Consider the following 6139-nt stretch of genomic DNA (forward strand, 5'->3'; position numbering starts at 1 on the left):
ACCTGGAGGTTTAGCCACCCAGGATAACCCAATAAAATCAGTGCACCACCAAAGACTGTCTCATTTCTATTGGGGTTCTTGAACCTTATCCCCCAGAATGCAACCCACACCAGTCGACTAACACCCAGGTTCCTCCTTACTGCTAGGTGAACAGGGACAGCAGATGTAAGGAAACATGTCCAATAGTGTAATAAGTCTCTACTAGACTTATCAAAACCATGTAGCATTATCTGATAGAATATTCAATTCTCCTGTACTCACTGTAACTCATCTAATGACCATTTGAACTATGTATTATTACCTTACTAATCTTAAGTTAATCTTTAAGTTTGCCCGAAATGCTCTGCATACAAAGGGACTTTTGGTATGTACACCCAACTATTATATTCCTCTGTACAACCATGTAATTTGTCAAAATAAACATTTAATTCTTAATCTTAATGTTTCCATCCATGCCAGGGAGTGAACCATGGACACTCAGTGTGAGGCCAGTGTTGCCAACTGAGCCATGGGACACCATTTACACATTGTAAAAAAAAAACCTTGTACAGTCATACACCATATAACAACGTTTCAGTCAACAATGGACCACATATACAACGGTGGTGTAAACAAACCTACTGCACTGCCAGTTGTATAAAAGTATAGCACATACAACTATGTACATTACATAGTATGTACTTGATAATGATAATAAACAACTATGTTCTGCTTTATGTATTTACTATACTGTACTGTACTTTTTATCATTACTCTATAGAGTGTACTCTTTCTTATAAAAAAAATTACTGTGAAACAGTATACAGCATTACACTGGCAGCAGCCTCATACATCTCTTGTTTACAGCATCTCTTAATAGCATCATTTTCCCTTGTGCTTGATTTAATCTTGTGATTCTCTGCTCCTCTTGGCCCCTGCTGGAGAAGAAAAAGAAGAACCCCCAAACAAAATTCACAGTGAAGGCTTTAGCAGAAACTCCTTAAAAAAGTTGGAAACAGGGACCTCAACACCAAAGGGTTTTCATTAATAAAGAGGAATGTTCATGGTGCATTATCTGCTTACAAGCAAATCTTTTTTTTTTCTTTTTTAAAACATCGGTCGTTTCCCACCAAGGCAGGGTGACCCAAAAAGAAAGAAAAAACTTTCATCATCATTCAACACTTTCACCATCGCTCATACATAATCACTGTCTCTGCAGAGGCACTCAGATATGACAATACAAGCAAATCTATGATAAAAAAAAAACCATATAGCCTAGTTATGTAGTAGGCTATACCATCTAGGTTTGTGTAAGTACAGTCTATGACATTCGCACAATGGCAAAATCACCTACCAACACTTTTCTCAGCAAGTATCCCTGTCGTTTAGCAATACATGATTGTATATTAAAATTTTTCTCATTTACTACCCTGCATGCATCCATCTGCATGTACACATGCATGTTAAAATACATATACAAATATATATATTCGACATAAAATATATATACCATGGGGAAGTGGAACAAAATTCTTCCTCCGTAAGCCATGCGTGTTGTAAGAGGTGACTAAAATGCCAGAAGCAAGGGCTAGTAACCCTTTCTCGTGTATACAATGCTAAATTTAAAAAGGGAAACTTTCATTTTTCTTTTTAGGTCACCCTGCCTCGGTGGGATAGTGCCAGTTCATTGAAAAAAAAAACAATATATATATTTCCTAGGTAGTAGGTTGGTAGACAGCAACCACCCAGGAAGGTACTACTGTCCTGCCAAGTGAGTGTAAAACAGAAACCTGTAATTGTTTTACATGATGGTAGGATTTCTGGTGTCTTTTTCCTGTCTCATAAACATGCAAGATTTATACACAAATAACCTGTACGTAGAAGAGAGGAGCTTATGACAACATTTCGGTCCAACTTGGACCAAGCCGGATTGAAATGTCATCGTAAGCTCCTCTCTTCTATGTGCAGGTTATTTGGGTATCATTCCAGTCACGGTATTGTGCCTTTCTTTGTTATTTACATAAGATTTCAGGTATGTCCTGCTACTTCTAGTTACATTTAGGCCTTAGACAGGGATGTGTAATGTCACCATGGGTGTTTAACATATTTATAAATGGGGTTATAAAAGAAGTAAATGCTAGGGAGTTGGGGAGAGGGGTGGGATTAAATTATGGGGAATCAAATACAAAATGGGAGTTGACACAGTTACTTTTTGCTGATGATACTGTGTTTCTGGGAGATTCTAAAGAAAAGTTGCAAAGGTTAGTGGATGAGTTTGGGAGGGTGTGTAAAGGAAGAAAGTTGAAAGTGAACACAAATAAGAGTAAGGTGATGAGGGTATCAAACGATTTAGATGAAGAAAAATTGGATATCACATTGGAGGGAGCATATTAGATAGGAGTGAATGGATCCAAGTGTTGAAGGGTGAGCAGGGAAACTTTTATGAAGGGATTCAAGGAAACTTGTTTGCAGGATTTGAGTCCTGGAGGTGGGAAAGGCAATTCCTGCACTCTCTGCAGTCAGAGAACTTATTTGACTGTGATGCCAGTATACTTCTGGAAAGATGGAGATTGGGTGAATGTGTTTTCTTTGGGTTACCCTTCCTTGGCAGGAGATAGCCGTGAATTAAAAAAAATATATATTTTACTGAGCAGATACATAATACTACGAGAAAATGAGAAGCCACACTCATTTTTATCTAAACTGAGTGACAGATGAAAAAAATGAAGGCAACTGGTTGAATGAGTAGGTTTTTATAAACCAAGAACTGCAGACTTTTATCTCCTTGAACATTAAATTTGAAGCTAGGAACTGACAATATACAGGTCTCTCTGTTAAATTTTCTTTTCAAGTGGATTTTAATTGAAATTGATCAGTGCTACTACACTGCTTATTTTGAAGATATCAATTATTTAAAAAATACTGCACATAGTATGAAAAATGTAAATAACTCACAACATAGTAAAAGATCATTTTTTTAACTATTAAAAATAAATACTGTATTTTTTCACTGGGTAACAATATTCATGAATGATAAGACAAGTTGAATGGTTGTTTGCAAACTCATTACACCAAGATGCGTGATCCATCATGAACACATTTTTTGGGTGTCAAGGCTACAGCTTCAAGTTGTACTATAGGGAAGGGGATTCAATAAATAATAAATACTAGACAACACAGACATGAACAGCTCAACTTATACACTAATTTTGACAAACTCAGAAATGTGTACAGATAAAAGACAAATCACAAAGATGCTTCCAATACCCGACCCTGAGTATGAGTACAAGTGGTGATGCCATATTAGTTCTCTTAAGAAAACTGAGTGCAGTGATCTATTATTAGTTCTTGTAGACATACTGAGCATAAAACCCAGCACACAGAAAATTTAAAAATAATATTAACCTTATAGTAAATAATATTCATACTACACCCACTGCCAACCACCTATTTGTGTTGTGGTTAACACCAATTCTGAATAGTTACTAACAAACTCTAATGCATAAACAGCCATAGTATGTTTAGAACCAATCAATCTAAAACTTTTACAGTTTTGCTGCTTTAACTGACATCTCACAGCTTTAAAAACAGCACCTGCACATGAAGTAAGTTATACTTTAAAATAACTCAATAAATTATGACTAAGACCGTAAGCATTAAACAGATATAAAGTGCATCCGTAGAACCCAAAACAATCAGGGCTTGTACTATGCTATCACCATTTGGAACACTGGCAGTGGTGGCAGCAGTTGACAGTGTGTGAATATTGTATGTGTGTGTATATGGGTGGTGAGCACATGTGTATGGATGGTATGCACATGTGTATGTGTACTGTATGCATGTGTATGGGTGGTGTGCATATGTATATGGTTGGTGTGCGCATGTATGTGCTGTACATGAATGGATAGTTGGGCACTTTCTGGTTATTACTTACTCATTGAGACCCTTCCACCACCAGACCCATTCCACATAGACATTATGCTCTAGATGTAATTGATTGAATATAAAATATAATTAGACAATATCTCAACATTTTATTTTTTAATATGAATAAATTAAAACATGCAAAATTATATATACCTGTGTTTAAATTATCATAAAATCATAGAACACTACCTAAAATTAAACTAAATCTTTGTAACCTCAGAAAACTTATTGCTTAAAAAATTATCTTTTATTAGCACATTTTATTGCAGTAGATTTGATCTTAAATATGGAAACTGCAACTTTACATGCTTATTTAGGCAATTAAAATTAAACCTAGAACACTAGTACTTCAAAGAGTGGCTTTGATGGTGGTGGGGTTTAATGAGGCCACATAATGAAATAGCTACTGTAACGTTATAAATGCCAACACATGACTAAATACATGTAAAAACATAACAAAAATAAAAAAAAAAAGGGTTGCCTGAGTGTGTATACTAGTGTTTACGACAAATGTGGACAGTACTGCCCAGCCAACGTCCTAGAGATCATGATGACAGGCGACTGAAAGCTCTGCCGCGCCTTACACCAGATTTACCACTTTATGACTGTGTAAATCATCATAACTTATCTTCTAAACTGAGATATATATTCCCAATTAATTTAACTTGGTTTAACAAATTCTTGGTGATACATATGAAGTTTCTTTAACATATTCATTAGCAGCGCTTTAAAGGTTTGATTTTTAATTTTCACGTAACAATTCTTCAAAATTCTTACAAACCTTTATCTTTGTTCAAAATACTAATATGCTACAAAATGCATAAAAATGAATACAGTATAAGAAATACAAAAAAATGAGGTAAGAGAGAAACTGGAGTTTCACAAATGCTAGAGATACAGATTTGCTACACTGTTGTAGATTCCCTCAAGGAACAAGCAGCAGTGCCTACAACTGAGACAACCCTAAGGGGCAACTGTTAGGCCTTCAGTGAATCATCTGTATCCTTAGGGAATTGAGTCTGGTGGCTAGATTTACTTGGGTGTTGATGAACACCACTGAATGTCTTACTACTACATTTGGATTTTATGTGGGTGATAGGCACTTGATTTGTGGTATAAACACCAGACAGCGAATATCTGCGTGTGGTTTTTAGACCTCGTTGCCTACGTTTTGTCTTTGTCTGTTGTGTATCTGTCAATGGTTGAGGTAAAATGTTAGTCACGTGGGAGGATGGCTGCGATGAGTCCAAGTCCCAGGGGCGAGTGCTTGACGAGCTAGTGGAGTCAGAGTGGGTAAGAGGGGGGCTGTTTGGTGTTGCAGATGAATCGATGGATGGGGTACGGCTTGGATGTGAGATGAGTGTTGTGTCTGAGCAGAGGGCAGCGATGAGTGGCACATCCAAGAGTTGGCTCCGCTCCCGCAACTGCTGCAAGCTGAGGAGCCCCCCGGACTTCCGACTACGAGCCCTCCTAGCACCTCCCGTGGTGGGCCCATCATCATGCCCAGTCCCGTCCAAGGTCTCCTGTAAGCATAATAATCATCATCAGTATTCCATTCTCCTTGTTTCATGATGCATATACATATAATACTATACTGTACAACCTAAAGTAAACAAATGCGGTCCCAAGCTATATATGCAGAAGATATATAAAGTATATCTTCTGCATATATAGCTTGGGACAGTCTGCCCAAAATGCCTAGCATGCCTAGGCATTTTGGGCAGACTAATCCTAATTCTTACTGACTGCTCTATAATGATACAAGTTATGGAGTGGTGCATTCTAATGACGGGTATAAACAAAGGAGATATTAATAAAGTACTGAGGGTGTCGAACCAGGTAAGAACTGGGAATAATGGATTTAAGTTGGATAAATTTAGATTTAGAAAGGACATAGGTAAGTACTGGTTTTCTAACAGAGTTGTGGATGCGTGGAATAATCTTCCTAGTAGGGTGATCGAGGCTAGGACTTTGGGCAGCTTTAAAAAGAGATTGGACAAATATATGAGTGGGAGGGTCTGGGTTTGATTTGTGTCATTGTGTCAATTCACATTACAGCCTCTCCTCACTTAACGACGGAGTTCTGTTCCTAAGACCACGTTAAGTCACTAAGCAAGGAGCACACTATAATAATAGTGGGTTTGTGTTAACCATCTTTGACATTGTTTTAATGTCACCTTTGCACCATTTATAACATTTTTAGTATACATTTTTAAATATTTATACAGTAGAG

The sequence above is a fragment of the Cherax quadricarinatus genome, chromosome 28 (assembly GCF_038502225.1).
Source record: "Cherax quadricarinatus isolate ZL_2023a chromosome 28, ASM3850222v1, whole genome shotgun sequence".
Classification (NCBI taxonomy): Eukaryota; Metazoa; Arthropoda; class Malacostraca; order Decapoda; family Parastacidae; genus Cherax; species Cherax quadricarinatus.